Source organism: Bombus vosnesenskii, unplaced genomic scaffold (assembly GCF_011952255.1).
Source record: "Bombus vosnesenskii isolate JDL3184/JDL3185 unplaced genomic scaffold, Bvos_JDL3184-5_v1.1 scf7180000016262, whole genome shotgun sequence".
Classification (NCBI taxonomy): domain Eukaryota; kingdom Metazoa; phylum Arthropoda; class Insecta; order Hymenoptera; family Apidae; genus Bombus; species Bombus vosnesenskii.
The window spans coordinates 1,293,176-1,311,597 of NW_022884331.1; the positions used below are offsets into that span (position 1 = coordinate 1,293,176).

At 35.3% G+C, this 18,422-nt stretch overlaps 1 protein-coding gene across 3 annotated transcripts in view; it reads right to left on the minus strand.

The window, feature by feature from the left end:
• LOC117241930 overlaps positions 1-18,422 on the minus strand; it is a 91,542-nt gene that overhangs the window by 61,475 nt on the left and 11,645 nt on the right. The window lies entirely within an intron of this gene.

The following is an 18,422-nucleotide window of genomic DNA, read 5'->3' on the forward strand; positions in this document are numbered from 1 at the left end:
GTGAAAATCGGAAAACAATTTTGGACATAGTGAATTCCATACAAACGACGTAGCATCATCGACGATTTTAACGGTACAGCTACTAAATCAGTCAAAATATCGGGTTTCAGTATTCTTGTTTTCGTAATTACTAAAACGTAAGTACTTTTAACAAAATTAACGTTGAATTTTATCTTTACTTGTCTTCATCATTTCACTTTAATTATAATCATCTACTGTCCCTGGTCATTGATTCAGGACCACTCAAAAATTTTTTTTCCTTTTTCACCTTTTGTAAACATAAAAAAACATAATCCAGAAAACATAATAAAAATCTTCAGTGATAGCAAGAATAACTCTCATTCGAACTAAACGTAAAGGAATAATTCAAATCTTAATGAAACATTAGAAGATGTACAGACACAACAATTAATTATTCGAAATGTCAATCAACAATTATCATAGCTACAATCACATAAACTTTACAGATAGTATTGAATTGTGTCTTAATTTTGAAACCACAAATACCCAACCTAGCAAATTCTACAAATACATAACGCGATACGGAATAATACTGTGGCGGCACGGGCCACGGAACTTTTCAACGGCTCCGGATGCAAAGCGCGACGCCGCCAAAGCGCAACACCGACGTGCCCAATGTACCATCGATATCTTCACACTCTTTCCGCCGAATTCTCGGAAGAGCATACACGTGCCGGCACTGGCGGCACATCTAATGAATGCACGCTAGTGGGGGATATCGATGGGCTACGAAGGGAAGAATCTGCGCGATCCGAAACAAAAGCAGAGTCAGTCTGTCTTGCGCCATAAATGTGTAACTCCTCGGTACTATTTGCATAGCAACGCGTCGAATGATCTCTCGGTGTCTATCGTTATTTGTTAGTTGTTACCTGTTGTCTGTTAAGTGTAATTGTTAGTTGTTAATTGTTAACTCTGATTGTTGATTAGTTCTAATTAAACTATTGTTCGTTAAAAACACCAAGAGTAGTTCCTTACGCACCTATCACCATACTACCTCAATACCAAAAATAGAAGGTCACACTCGCTAAGGACCATCAGTCGAGAGAACGCGCAAGGGAAGACTCGTGAGATCAGTTCCAACAAAATCACGGACGCATGGGACTACGCTCGACATGACCCTGGACTCATTCGACCAAGACCAACATGATCCCGAACCTCAAACCCTCGACAGGACCTTATAAAATGAGTCAAGGTGCTACTGGTCGAGAATCATGTCAAGCTTGGTCCTATGGATGCGTGGTCATGTTGAACCTAAAGTGGGGCGCCCAAAACTCATATGTAAATTTACCATCTCTATATTGGATGATGTTTAGCAGTGGAAATCGATTGATACTTTCATTAGCCATTAACCTGTTCGCAATCACAGACGAGATTAGCAATGAACATGATATACAATGTTTACAAAAATTTATATTCGCATACCACTATATTTATTATGCTATTTATTATATTTACATACGAATTAATTAGATCCAAGTATAATTTATCTTATAATTCAAAAGTTAAAAAATTGAAAAATCTGAAGATAAAGAGTTTGTCCAGTAAGAAAATAATTCTATAATGTCTGACAATTACAAATGCCAGTTTTATTGTTACATAAACATCAATTTAATCAGTTTATAATATATGTATTACTATGTATAACTATGATCATTATAAGGAAGTTTAATTTATTATTTGCAGTTTGTTTTATCAATAATTTTATAAATAAGGATATTCATTTTATTATCAAAAATAGGTAAATATGCTATTGTGCTCCTCTTCCTATCTCTTAATAACTAAGTTTGCCATTGAATTCACAACGTGGTTTCACTCAACGAAAGACATAGATGTACTTTTATCTTTTATAATGATAGCATTAACGTTGACGGTTACATAATTTGGAACCCGTTAAATTGGCACAATTCTGGTGTCCCTTTTGTTTTCCTCCCTCGGTTTTAAGACTTGCTCTGTTATGCCGTTATCTTTTTCTGCCTGGCTTTCTAAAAATTTATTGCGTTTCTGAATTGTTTTAAATTGAATGAAAAATATGAACGCTTTCGAAAGCTTTGATAAAATATTGTTGATATTATATAGTTGCGTCATACAATTGAAATAAATCGCAGAATACTAAATTTATTAGATGCAATAGAGAAAAACATTTTTTCATTTTTGTGTATGTACGAAATATATATCTATAACGCTTTCTCTTTTTTTGTTGTATTAAATTGCATGCTTTGATATTATTGTATTTTATATACTACGTGCAACTCCATCAAATTATTTAAAATATGGATATTTCACGAAATATTTTCAACTTGCTGCTAATTTTTCAAAAAATATTTATAGAATATCTACAAAATATGTGTAACAATTTATTATATTATTTAATTTTTCTGTGTCTCACATTTCTTTCTTCTTTTATTGACAACGGGAAGAGAATAATGACTTATCTCAAATGTATGTGTTGGTATTACTTGAACTTTCTTTTCATTAAATACATCGCATAAATGAGCTAACGGAACTGAGTGCATTTGGTATTTTAAATGATATTAAAATCGTAATAAAATATTGTATTAAATCGAGGAGTAAAAATTTAATTTTTTCTACTTAATCTGGCGCTTCAAAAACAAAAACCTAACGTGCCCATAGTATGATTTGATAGCACTCCTACGTCTTTGAACTAGTAAGTACGTAACGGAGAACGTCTGATAAAGTTATGAATTGTGATGCATTGGCCTTCGAAGCTCGTCGAGGTCGTTCAACATGGGATAGGTCAGTTGCTAGCTCTAACTCATTCTAACGGGGGCCGCGTACCATTCCCGTTGCCAATTCTACGTGAAGCGGAAATATAATGGCGTTGGTCTGATTCGGAACCTGAGGAGCACAGCTCTGTGCGCGGCAAACGTTACGAAACTGCTCAAAAGTAGATAAATCGAAGAAGCTGATGAGAAATTTGCTACTGATACATTATAGGGATGCTATTAGGAAAAATGAAGAGCAATGAAAGCACGAATGATACATTTAGAACGTTTTAATGGACTCCGGTTTCTCTGAACATTTTGAATACAATCATCAATGAGAATTATTTAATCCGACGTTACATTACGCTGATTTAGTTTTTAATTACATTGAATTATTGAGATTAAATAAAAAGTTTTATTGCGTAAATTAATAATTTTGTAAAATTACGGTAATTTTGATAGTCCGAATTAATAATTACATACGCTGTTCAATGAATCCCTATGCACTTATGACAAATTTTCAAGTACAAATATACATAGAATGCGCATAATATGCACAAATATATAAATATCCAAAGTGTAGTATTTATTGATTATGGGTAAAAATATAAATATCCATAAACATTCCCAATCTATTGAGGCAAATCTTCAAAAAAAGTTGAGGACACAAATGTATATATAATATATGTTAAGAAAAATTGTTTCTTCGAGTTCTTCGAAATTTTTCTGCGAAAACACACATTTACAACGTTTCTAACGAAAGGACATCAAAAGAAATTACGTATGTATGTTACCACGGCGAAGACATTGTGAAAGAAATAAAATGTGTCACGCCCCGTGGTACATCGAGAAATTCGTCTGAGATCATCGGTTTATATAAAACTCCATTGACAAAGCGGCGTTTATACACAAGTATCAGGTCAACGCGCGACGACCGCAATTTTAAGTTTCACACCCGAGCTCAGACGCTGTATTAAGCAAATCCATATTGGGGAAGTGATGAAATGCTCACTTCTTCGCATTTTGCACGTGGGAGTTAATGCCCGTATGCGGTGAAAGGAATCTCGACAAATATATGTTGTTTTACCTCGAAATAATTTTTAGCATATTTTCTTTATTTTATAACACGAAGTAAATTTAATGCAGGGATTGCTTAATAATAAATTAATAATATTACCTTACAATTTTCTTTGTGAAGAATATCGATTATGGAGGATAGTAAAATTTCATAATGAAGCATATACATGTTTTTAGATAATCTGATCGAGGTACTCATTTCTTACGTTTAATATAACAGATATAACTATATTGATATTGGAGTATATCAGTATTGTATCGATGAAGACAGAATAATTTTATTTAGCTTCTACTTATTATTAGAATATTTTCTGCTTCAAATCTTTTTCGTAAGTTACTCGTTTAAAAAGCTTCTTTAGAAAGTTTCTTCTAATGTAAACTTTTAAAAAGCTTCTAACAAATAACTTTTCTTATTGATGAACTCAAATAATTTTCTATTTTAACATATTATTTTTAAAATTGCTTTTAAACGTGTCAGTCACTACTCAATAACTAAGAAACTTTCAGACATTAATGTATAATGCATTCGAAATACATACAAATCAAACTCTAAGCCAAAACTACGAGAGTAGACGAGAAGTCAAAGGAATGTTTCACAATTTTGAGAGACAGAGTAATAGTGAAGCGAATCGTATGCGGAATGGTGAACCAAACGTTTATTTACACATAAAAAGTTACCCTATTGCGCCGAGAAAGTTTGTAATTGATTTTGCAGAGCGTCGCTGACTCCAACGCTGAAACCTTCCAATCTTGAATTATTGAGCTTGAAAGATACCTAAGCATCGTGGGTAGATTTAAGCTCTTTTCCTTACTATTTCATTTACTATATCAATATTAAAATTGAAAAATATAGGTGCAATTATTAGACGTTATAAAACTATATCAAGATACATGAACAAATATACATATGTTGTTCATTATTGAAAGCGTATTATCAAAATCCCCCGATACTTTCCTCTCAGTCCACGTTCAACTAACACTACATACATCACTCGTGAAAACATAAAGAATAACTTCCAAAAGTTCCCAATTAATTGGACGCCATTAACGAAAAACGTTCGACAATACGAAAATTCAAAATAAGCTTGAAACTTTACAGAAATGTTACTTTAAGTGATGCTAAAATATCATAATCAATTTTGTTTTATTAAAGGAACAGTCGTAAGAGTGTAATCAACCCTTCAAAAAAATCGTGACATCTCACATTGTCGTGAATGACTATGTACAAAACATTGAAAAAGACTTACACTGTTTCGTAAATATTCTCGGTAATATGGCAAGTTGCAATTTATTTAAGTGGGTAACTCCATCCCTAAGATCGTTTCTTTATTGAATCAAAAGATGGTTATTTGAATTATGTTCTTATATGAATTGTATCAGCGTTACTTAAATTATACACCGTGGCTCCAAATTCAATTGAAGATAGGCAGATCTTATATTTCAAAATAAGACGAAAATCAAGAATAACTTCCTGCAATTATCTATTTCTGTCTAATGAACTGACGTATATTAAATTTTGTAATTCGGTTATTATGAAATTGAAGCCTCTAAGATAACTTTACTACTCTCTGTTCTCGTCTTACTTTGATGCGTAGAATTTTCCTGACTTCAATAGTACGACGAATTTAACACCACGATATATTTCTAAACATTCATAATTCATCATATCTATATATCGAAAAGGACATAAATTCAAAGTTGCATATTTCTTGATATCAGTATTCTGATAATAAAATTCTTGAAAAACACTAGTTTTTACGAAATGTAGCCTCGCTAACCTTAATTTTTCGAAACTCCACCTCCACGAAAAACGAGGAAGAAAACGAAGACATTCTGTCAAATTACCTTTTTCTTTTATTCTCATTTACTCTTAAAGTTGTAGATTAGCTTCCAGGGTCGCGAATTAGTCACAGAAACGTATAGTTCCATACTTTACTTAGACGCGAGAGTTCAGAGTGCTTAAAGCTCCTGAAAATGCCGAGGTAAGTCTTTCCGGCCCGCCTTTCGCGTGCACCTTTCTGTCTCTCGTTTTTCCCTCCTTTTTTGTCAGCTTACCTGAGCGGGTAATTAAGACGTTCTTCCAGTGTGAACCCGGCAAACCCGTGAATACCGAAATTATTCTTCGCTGTAGCGTGCGCACACAAGACGAAGCTTGATGTCGCGAAATACACCGACACCTGTGCAATGAAAAACTCAAACGATCCACCGAGCCCGGTAAATGCCCTCGAAGAAGAGACTTAACTTCGTCTGGGTTCCGCTTTAACCCTTTTTTCACCTAAGAAGATGAGGAAGTTATTCCAACTTTGCGCGACAGCTTATTTCATATTGGGATTAAAGGATTGAAAGATATACTAAAATTATTTAGTATTGAAAGTTTTTTTAACGAAGAAATATTTGGTAACGTGCAAACAAAATTGAAATTACTATTTGTCTTTTTCATTTTACATTTGAAGATCACGTGATAGAAATATCATGGATCTGCTTTTGCTGATTTCTTAAGTTTTATGCTACTTGCTGGCTGAAAGGAAATACTTCAACGTGATACACTTAGAAAGTGGATCAATTTATCAGATGCAAAAATATAAGTCTTGTAAAAGTAAATAATAGATATGTACATGCATGAAATATTACGCAGAACCCACGGCATAATTGATACTGTCACTATAACTGTTTCTTAAATGTTCAAGAGGATGAGGGAATGACATATCTAATCCGAAACCCAAATAAAAATACGAATCGGTTCATATGAAATTAATTAATAGCGTAGAAAATTTTCAAAAATATAATATTATATTCTCCTTCTATGGTCATCGTTTTAAAGAATATATCAATAGTTATAAAATTTCACAAATTTCCACTGCCACTCTTCCCTCGCTCGAATCCCATTTCCCATTTCCAGCAATTTACCCTTCGAAAAGGAGCAGCAAACATTCATTCTCCTAAAACCCTTCCCAGTATTTACGCAAGAAAGGAGAAAGAGAAGAGGTGAGCCCATCAGTCTACAAAGAAACTTATCAACGTGGCCGATAATAAAAATCTCTCGGCTCGGAGGATCGGCAAGAATTCAGGTCTGATCCGTGGGTTCTCGCGCGAGAAGAGAAGCGTGCAAAAGGAAAACGTTAACGCATCTCCCGAGTTAATTTTGCGGTAGGGCGTGGATCCGGGAAAGGGTGAGCGTCTCTCGGCGAAGTTGAAAACGCTTTCCAAGTATCTGTCGGTTGAAAGTACAGACTTTCCACATTCGCAACACTTGCCACGGTTTACTTGATTTAAGAGGCCGGGTTCGTTAGCCAAACATGTAATTAAGGCCGAATCGGAGATACTTTCGCGGTGCAAGAACCGGAGAAATCGATTCTGTGGACACAATTCGTACGCAGCTGCGATCCAGTTCCAGATTTTATGGAATGTTTGCGCCACCGACGAGTTTCAGTCTATCGGAAGTGCGAACTTCGCACAGCTTTTCGCGTAGATTCGAGAACAATTATGTCACCATCGACGCTTCGTTCCGGCGATTCGGTGTTCCATCATTGTGGCCTTTCAACATTTCTGGTTTTATGATAATGAATGAGCACGGTTCAGGAGAAATGGTGAAAAGATTGGTAACTGCATGAGAGGAGAGTTCATCGACCGTATTCTCTTTACTCTCAATTTTATGAAACGAGAATGTCTTTGTACTCCTGTTAACCATGCCACGATGAGGTTTTGGAAAACGAAAGATGTTAGATTTCAACAGATGGAATAAGATTTTAAGCTTGAGTGAATACTCGAATCACATCTTAAATGTCATGTGTAACGCAATAATTAATACTTATTTGTCATAAACAATTAAAAGTATGTGTTTTTTTCATCTAATACTAGAAATACAGAGAATCTTGGGGGCAAAGAGATAATTATATTCTAAATCGTTCATTCTGAACTCACCGTTATTTTCTGATATATCGAAGCCTTAAAGATTATTAATTATTCCTTAACACATTTTATTCCTTATTATATGCTCCTTGCTACTTAACAAACTTCATTTTTTATTGATATCCCTTATCATACATTCCTTATATTCCTCAACAAACATTATCCCTTACTTAATTCTTTAATAAATAATCCTCCAAGCACCACATACGAGATACAAACATCAACTTTTCACTTTCAATATCACTTTCCTAAAAAAAAGTAAAATAACGTGCTATATATTGTGCGAACAAAAGAAGAATGAGATGAGCGAACGCATTGACCTTGTTCCAACGACGGCGACAATAAAATATCGATTTTACCGTCTACACGTCTCGCGGCCACCTCGCGAACGAAGAAGCGTCGATAATAATTTTCGCTGTTCGATTACGCCAATTATCGAAGAGAAACCCGTCGATCCGAGACGATCCATTTTCCTGATTCCATAATTCGCTTAAAAGCAGCTTCACCTCCTTTCCACGGAGCGTTTGTTGTTACGAAACGTGGCCGTGAAACGAAATAGCGAAACAGCAAAAGACGGCAAAAGAAAGAATCGTTCCAGGTGGAAACGATTAAAGCCGGCAACAAAGCCACGCCGACGGGCGATTGAGAGTAATTCGTTCGTTCCTCCATTGTAAGCGGTCACGCCACGCCGGCGAATCCATTGCAAAAGTTTAATTAAACCTCGACAAGGGGTGGCAGAGGGTGTCGTCCTTCAACAATCTTGATCCTTCGTACGTATACGCGACTTCACCAAGCTTTTTACGAGCCGAGGTGATCGACGGTTTGGATGGTTCTGAAGAACTCGATATGGAGAAACGAATCCCTTGAGTAACAACTGAAAGCTCATCTCGCCAATAAAATACAACGTGACGTCTTTTTCCCAGGGAAAGTTATCGATCTCCGCTGGATACGGGGAAGATGTTTTACGAGAGAATTTTAATCGTAACGTGACACCCATTCAACGATATTGATATTGAAATTTAAGAAACTCTGTTGAGAAATTGGAAGAAAGAATTATTGCGTTTTTTGAAAATATTTACAAGATGTATATTATTACAGTGGGCACAATTGAGATAAAAAATTAAAGTCAAAATCAACGCTTTGACAATCTGATAATATATAGATAATGTGAAGAACATTTTTCGTTTTTTATAATAGAGCAATTTTAAAATTCAACACCTTGTGAATTAATTTTAAACTATTTTTCCATTTGACTGTAGCTGACTATTAAATATATCTTTCGAATCAATTTGTTGAACATTCGAAAGATGTTAAGAAGTTACCCAGAGAACATCATGGCCATTTTGCATTTTTTAATTAATATTATGTAGACACTTTGTATAAAAGAACATTTTTAACAATATAACTTAATGATCTTAAAATAATTCTATTGATATTCAGAGATCAATCACCGACACTATCTTGAAGCCATTAATCAAACCTTTCGTGGAAAGGTAAAAAAAGATTTATTACCGAAAAACCACTTACAAAAGAAAACAAATTACAGACCAGAAGGAACTCCTTAAATAATAAACGTGACTTCCACGAGTACATTGCAATTTCTCGCATAGACTTTGAATGCTCTATCATACGAACGCAATATCAGAAATACCTTTTCGCCTAACGTAGGAATACGAGAATTCAAATTAAATACATTCAATGAAAATTGCATCACTTGTATTCTTCTATACGTTCGAACATGTGTGTTAATAATCGAACGAATTACTTTGATAGATGTAAACAGGATTAATTAATTAACATGCAAGGACGCCGATACAAGATCATCAACGTTTGTCGATAACAGGAACTTTTACCGTGAAATATTATTACTAAAGTGCGGATTTTTATGCGTTTATCTGAAACTTAAAGATGCAAAAATACGTAGAGTATGTATAATATGCAAAAAATATATAAAACGTCTGGAGTATAATATACATTATAGAAATATACATTATTAAATATACATTATTATATACATTATTAAAGATTACAATATAATATTAAAAAATAATAAAATACCTAAAGTATACTTGTTATAATATTCGAAAAATAAAATATGAATTAGTATAAAAATCCGCAGTCTAATTATAACGTATCTAATTGTACGAATGGAAAACGAGCAACGAGAAGAACCGACGATTTGTCGTGCAATTAGCAGGCCCTTTCTCCGCTCTTTTCTCAACATCGCGATTTCTCGTTTCCGGTCGTCGATCGTGATCTGCTCGAGGCTACTTTTAAGTTTAAATGTATCTGAGACACAAAGAGCGAGATCCACCGAGAAGTTTCAGTTAGCTGTGAACGAACGTGCAAAGCGACCAGGGACGTAATTAACCTTCCCTCGCGTTGGCCGGCCATCCGACCAAAGAAATTACGAAATTAGTTCAACTTCTTCCTCTCAGTGGCTATGGAGCTCGCATAATGGTCATGTGAGAAAATGTAGCGCGTTTCTTCGTATCGTTAACGGTTTTTACCGTGAATGGATATTTCCATCTTTCAAGAGACGAGGGTGGATTTCATTTCTTCGATAAAAAGTTTTTGCGATCAGAAAGTTCTCATTACTTCTATATTGCAAATGGCCCTTTCTTGATTGATGGTTTGTAGTTTTTCGGTGCATCGTAAAATCGATTATTGGATTTCGAATTAAGGTCGTTTTTGCGATTTTGAGATAACAATATTTGTCATCATATTGATCTTTTTATGCAGCTTAAAGTAAAGAGACGCTTTAAGACGAAAATTTAAATAAATGTACAAACATGTTCGAGAACGAACGAAATGTAAATCTCTATTTAGTTTACATCTCTTTATTTCTGTCCATAGAATGTATAAGCGTGTACAGCCTAATAATTATGATTAATTATACGAGAAGAAAGTATGTTTTCTTAATGACAACATTAGATTGCGAGAATTAATGTAGCTTTGAGATGGTGTTTCATTTGACATAACTTTTTATGAAGAAAACGATGGTTCTGCGAAATATTGAAAAGTGGAACTTACATTCATAAAAGTATGAATGTAACCATTCACAATCAACCGATTCTGATTAGCAGATATGCAAAAAATTGAGTTTGTTAATGTCGACATTAAATTGCAAGAATTAATTTAATTTCACAATGGTATTTCATCAGACTTTTTGTGTAAAAGACAATGTTTCCATGGAATGTCGAAGAATCCAGGGATCACGAAGAAAGAACAATAGTATTAAGCGAGAAGATTGCATTGAAATTTTCTTACGGACTTACTGATTTTAGATCGTTACCTTGGACCCTTCTGTTACCTTCATTGTTAACTTTTATTCTTTGTTCGTTGGAAGTTACTTCAATGAACCGTTCGTGAATAAAATATACCATATCTTTTCGAAGGTACTGTTACTTTCCTTTAATTAAGGGAAATTATGAAGATTTATTGCCAATCTCCATTATGAAACTTTCAATTAAAACGTTACCTGTTCGCCATTCTATATTCGATACCATAGAAAGAGAAATATTTTCTATATCATTAAATACATATATTCAAACATATGTAACCGTGTGATATTTGTCGATTAATATTTCGTTTGTACATTTATGTCTCTATAGTATTAGCAAAACAATATTATATCCCCATTCTTTTTATTCTCTTTGTTGAAGTGGTTACCACTTCTAAGAAAACTCTACATCTGGTCTTTTTTAGTTTTCTCAAGCACTGAAGCCATCGACAGCGTGTAGACAAAAGACTGCGACGAAGTCAGGCCATAAACAGTAGACAGGCGACGTTGGCTTCGGGGTTTTTTCAGTTATTAGGTAACACAGCTAGCGTGCGGATCTGGACCAGCTCAAATTGTATTTTTACTTATTACACTTCTATTTATTTATATTTTCTATATAAATATATTTAAATATATTTTCTACCTTACAATTTATCCACGTGTTTTCTCTGTTTACACACCGAATAACCTCAACAGGTTATGGGCCCAGGGCTGTAAATTGCAAGGTAGCAACGTGAAATGAATAAATTGTTAAAGTGTTGTGCTTAGTAAAATAAGGGATAGTGCTAAAATGGAATCAGCAAGTGCGAAGGTCGAGATGTTACGCGGCGAAGAAAATTGGCTCCAGTGGCGTTTTGTTATGCGTACACTTTTGGAGGAAGATGACGACCTGATCAACGTGTGTGAAGGGAATTTGTGTCATCCAGGTAACAGCGCGGAGAAAGAAATCGCTCGTGGAAGATTTTTGAAAGCAGATCGATTAGCGAGAAAATTAATCGTGACCTCAGTAGGAAAGAAACCGTTGGATCTTCTTTTATGTTGCACGACAGCACATGAAATGTGGAAAAAGCTGAATACAGTATATGACATGAAGTCGGATGAGAATTTAAATATGGTCCAGAAGCAGTTCTTCGATTTTAAATGGGAAGAATCTGAAAATGTCTCTTACAACCTATCAAAGTTGGAACTCATAGCGGCGAAGATGAAAGTCCTTGGGAGTGAAATTGGCGAGAAAATGCTGATAACACGCATTTTATCGGTGTTACCAAACAAATTCGATCATTTTCACAGTGCGTGGGATTCCGTGGAAGAAGAAAAGAAGACCTTAGACAGGCTTAGTACCAGGCTGATGACGGAAGAAATTAGATGGAAGAAAGACGACCAGGAAACATCGGTGGCACTGGTAACAAAAGGTAATAATTATAAAAGGGAACAGCAGAAGCAGTCAAGTAAACGTGAATACGAGAAACAAGGACCAAGTTGCTTTAACTGTGGAAAAGTTGGCCATCTAAAGAAGGATTGCTTTAGATGCTTTATATGCAAAAGGAAAGGCCACACCAGCAAAAACTGTTTTAAAAATAACAGAAGAAGCAACAATAGAGACAACCAGGAACCTAGAAACCAAAATCGGGATCACAGCGGAATTGGTGTATTAGGAAGTACCTCAGCGATACAAACGGCAAACGCTGATGTTTGGATAATCGACTCAGGGGCTACGGATCACATGACAGGACGACGGGAATGGTTCAGCGTTTTCGAAGAATTCGATAACACGGTGAAGATAGAGATCGGCGATGGTCCGTTCATGGATGCGTGCGGCAAAGGAAAAATCAGAGTAGAGACTTTTGTGGACGGCAAATGGGTAACATGTACAATGAACGATGTTCTATACGTACCAGGTATGAAAAGAAATCTATTTTCGATTAGATCTGTCGCAAGGAGGGGCATAGATTTTTGTATTTCAAAGGAAGGTACCAATTGCATATTTTTACAAAATCAGAAAATAATAGCAAGAGGTTCTGTTATCGGAAATTTGTATAAAGTAGATATGCGAGTTATCATACCGTCAGTTTGTAATTTTAGCAATAGAGCGGAGTCAAACGCGGACACATTGCAATTATAGCACGAACGGCTATGTCATCAGAACATCAGACATGTTAAAGAATTCTTAAAGAATTCAAATATGAAAGTTGTAGAGGATAATAACTTTTTCTGTGAAGGTTGCGCGTACGGGAAACAGCATAGATCGAGTTTTCACGAGAAAATCAATCGGGCGACTAAACCTCGCGAAATTATTTATACGGATGTATGTGGACCTATGGAAGTCGAGTCATTAGGCAAGAAACTGTATTTTCTGACATTTAAAGATGATTTTTCAAAATTCACAAAGATTTACTTCTTACGACGTAAGTCAGAAGTAATTGAAAAACTAAAAACCTTTTGCCTAGAAGTTGAAAATCAATTTAAGGATAAAATTAAAGAAATTCATAGTGATGGAGGGAAAGAATTCCAAAATAAAGAAGTCAAAGAATTTTTAAGAAGTCAGGGAATTAGGCACACGATTAACGTCCCATACTCTCCTGAACAGAATGGTGTCGCAGAAAGGGAAAATAGAACAATAGTAGAGGCAGGTCGGTCGATGCTATATTCGAAACCAAATCTACCGCTGTTCTTATGGGCCGAAGCCATGAACACAGCAGTATATGTCATAAATAAGACGGGGCCGACAAGACAAGATAAGAAAACACCATATGAACTGTGGTACGGGAAACCGCCGAATTTAGAAAAGTTTAGGGTTTTCGGTACTGAGTGCTTTGCTCACATACCTGCGGAGAAAAGGACAAAACTTGACAAAAAGGCTAACAAAGGATATTTGGTAGGCTATTTAGATGACGAACGAGGGTATCGAGTGTACGTGCCAACAGTAAAAAATGTAATATTAAGCCGTGACGTAATATTTAAGCCTGAACTAGAAAATGCGAAATTCGTAAAATTAAGTTTACCGAAAATTGTCGAGCGCGAAGATGTGAGTGCGCAGAGCGATAGAGCATGTACGTATGAAAGTGCAGAGAGTGAACATGAAAAACAACCTCATGGAACTAGCGACAATGTGAGACAATTGAGAGATAGAGATAAGATCAAACGAACCGATTTTTATGGTAACCCAGTAACGTACGTGGCGGAAAAATTACCGGTGGATTTTAATGAAGCGATGAGATCCGAAAAGAAAGAGTTATGGGAAACAGCTATGAATGATGAAATGAAATCGCACCATGAAAATAAGACGTGGATACTTGTAGAAAAACCTAAAGATCAGAAGGTACTTAGGAATAGGTGGGTTTTAACGATAAAGCTAAATCCGGACAACTCGGAACGATACAAAGCGCGACTTGTAATAAAAGGGTGTTCACAGAAAGAAGGCATAGATTATAAGGAAACATATAGTCCCGTTGCTCGGTTTGACACAATTAGATTAATGCTCAGTATTGCAGCCAAAAATAATTTACACCTCGGACAGTTCGACATTAAAACCGCATTCTTATACGGAAGTCTGAAAGAAGATATTTATATGAAACAACCAAAAGGTTATGATGATGGTACAAATCGGGTTTGTAAATTGCTAAAAAGCCTATATGGCTTAAAACAGTCTCCAAGATGTTGGACGGAACGTTTCACAAAATTTATCTCGAACTTAAAATTTTATCAGAGTAACGCAGATCCTTGTTTTTATATTTATACAAAAGACGACAAATTAATGTTGATGACCATATACGTAGACGATGGACTGGTAGCAGCTTCAGACGAATCTTTAATTGATAAATTCTTCGATGATTTAAATAAAGAATTCAAAATTACGAGTTCGAAAGAAGTAAAGAGTTTTCTTGAACTTGAAATTAATAGGTTAGAAGATGGTTCAATATTCATTCATCAGAGTAGGTATATCGAAAACATATTGGAAAAATTTAATATGAATGAGGCAAACAGTGTTTCTACACCTATCGAGACTAATTGGAACGAAAGTAACATAGGCGATAATGATTGTAACGCACCATACAGAGAAGCCGTAGGGAACTTAATGTTTTTACAAACCGTAAGTAGGCCAGATATTAGTTTTGCAATAAATATAGCGGCGAGACACTTAGAGAATCCAAACCAGTATCAATGGAAATTAGTCAAACGAATTTTGCGCTACATAAAAGGGACCGCAGACATGGGACTCTTATATACAAAAGCAGGCAGTCTCGAAACCTTTAGCGACGCTGACTATGCAGGCGACAAAGAAACAAGAAAGTCGACATCAGGCGTTGTATGTAAGTATGCGAATGCGGCCATCACATGGCAATGTAAGCGACAACAATGTATAGCTCTATCTACGACCGAAGCTGAATATGTCAGTGCAGCCTCAGGAGCGAAAGAAATTATGTGGCTAAAGAAAATATTTCTTGAATGTAAATTAGAGATCCTTAAGTATATGCTATGTGTAGACAATACTAGTGCCGTGAAATTAATTAAGAATCCAGAATTCCATCAAAGAAGTAAGCATATTGACGTAAGATATTTCTTGCAAGATTTATACAATAGAGGCGAAATTGATATAACGTATGTAACAAGCGAAGAGCAATTGGCAGATATATGTACAAAGACGTTGCCAAAACCGAGATTTGAATATTTAAGGAAAAAGTTAGGTTTGAAAAGTAAAAAAGATATTAAGAGGTAATTGTTTGTAAACATGTAGAGTTTTTAGGGAGGGTGTCGAAGTGATTATTACTTCTCAAAAAAAAGAGGAAAAACTCTACATGATCTGTTTAGTCTTCTAGTTTTTTTTTTATGTAATAAATTAATTTGTATGGAAAAGAGAAAGGCGGCTAGCAAATGTACTTGAGAAGGCATTGACAAATTAATTTTCAGATATTTACGACAAGAGTTAGAAAATATTAAGAGATAATTTGTAAATTTGAGATAATTGTTTGTAGGGATGTAGAGTTTTAGGGAGGGTGTTGAAGTTCACTTCTAAGAAAACTCTACATCTGGTCTTTTTTAGTTTTCTCAAGCACTGAAGCCATCGACAGCGTGTAGACAAAAGACTGCGACGAAGTCAGGCCATAAACAGTAGACAGGCGACGTTGGCTTCGGGGTTTTTCAGTTATTAGGTAACACAGCTAGCGTGCGGATCTGGACCAGCTCAAATTGTATTTTTACTTATTACACTTCTATTTAAATATATTTTCTACCTTACAATTTATCCACGTGTTTTCTCTGTTTACACACCGAATAACCTCAACACTCTTCATTTCTACATTTTCATCGTGCAAATATCTTTATCTCATACTGTACGCACACTTATACTTGGAATAAACCCTATGATATATAAAAGGTTGAGTAAACTAAATTCCTATCATACCTGAACACTTAGAAACACTATTAACGGAGTACCTCACGAATAGCGTGTGTTCGACTTCATCGCCTAATTCTCGGTATCGTTCTCTATATATAAGCGCTGTGTGTCACGCCAAAAATCTGCAGATCGACAAACAAGAGATTTTATATAGCACCTCTACTACACGATTTCATTGACAGAATTAAGGTTAAGGTTCTGATCCAATAATTTCTTCGTTTTTAGATCTCCCGTTTTATCGTTTGGGTACACATTCCTATGAGTCGCATTAAAGTAGTTCACATTTATGTGAAACATAATTCATGATATTGCATCATTTATTTAATTTAGAAAAGTAATATCATACTTCCATCAACTTTGATTGAGGCTAGTATCAGTTACGTCTGATCTTTTATTGATCATAGCTGTATTAATATTTCATTATATTATATCTATCGGTCGACATATATACCGAAAACATTTTCTATAAATATCTGGCATAATACCATACAATTTTTAAGTAAAAAGAACTCTTAATATTGAAAGGTCTCATAAATTTCTATTTGCTGTTTTAGACTATTCACGTTCAATCTCCGCCTTAACTTTTTCTTACAAAGTATGAAGTAATCGTAATATTGATTTACAACCTCGTTAATTCTCTCCCCTTAAACGAGCTCTTTCAAAACAAATGTATAACAGAATATCATGATACGCGATTAAACTGATTTTTAAAAGTCAATATGTAATAATAAAGGCGACATATATAATTGACGAAACCTGTAGAATTATTTTGTTACTTAATCCACATTCTATAAGTTTTGCATTGCAAGTTAGTATAATGAGTTATTACAACTTCCATATACATTTTCAGATTGATTTCAAATCTTACCAACATACATTACAATACTAACAAAATTTCGATATGTTTTGCATAACGCATATAATATGAACGTAACAGTTTCGCAAGTCACTGTATTATTGCATTGATCTACTAATATGGGCCACCCTAAACCCAACCCGTATCGGTACTCCAAGGGTTAATGTGAATACCTGTATCCGTGATACAAGTTTCAAACGAAAGGGACGGTCCCCTGTTGTTCCATAAATTGTTTTTATGGTGGCCGGCCGCATGCATCGTGGCCCAACGCAGAAATTTATCTTTTCCTTGTAACAACGCCGAGGCCAGACAACGTAATGGAATTTTTTCATCAACGGGCTTTCCCACTGACACGCTACTCCTAAAGCCCCCTTCATACCCCTTATCAGGTCTTACTCCGACGTCGTGACGGCGGAGAGCTACGATTTTCACCGGGGATTGCATCGTCGACGAGACAACCAGTGGAGGGGAGAAAGAAGAAAATTTCATTTCAAGCCATGGCCGAGAAGAAGAAGGAAAGAAAGAAAGAAAAAGGAATTCTTCATTCGCTAAGGAACCGTAGTAATCGAATAGCCGGCGGAGCTTTTGTCGATGTAACCGGAATACTCGCAAGAGCCAACGATCGATGAAAAGCAAAAATGACCAATGGTCCATTGGCCGCGGCACCGATATCGGATTGACGTCTTCGTGAGTGGCCGTCTAATGAGATGCGGAAACGATAGGACAATCAATTAATCAAGTTGCCTCTCTCGAGAAGATTAATGCGTATATACGACCCGTGGATGAGGGAAATTGATGCGCCGAATCTTTGCGGAAGAATGGAAACATGGTAAACTGTGACGCATCGATGGGAGCAATTAGATCGTCCAGTTGGATAACATTGGGAAAATAAATTGATTACCGAGCACCAGAGTTACCTGATTTTAAAGGAGAAATCGGATTTTATTGAATATACTGTTTTGTTTAAAGTAATGGGAATTTATAGAGGATTAAAAAGATTGTTAGAAAAGAGAAAATTGTTCAAAATTCATGATACATTATTTAATGATTTTTTTGAAGTAATCTTAAAAGGAGTAATAACTTTCTTTCATTGTATTATTATTTTTGACAGAGTTCACAGTGCAGCATACGTAAAATTTGAGCTTTAGAACGCCGAAT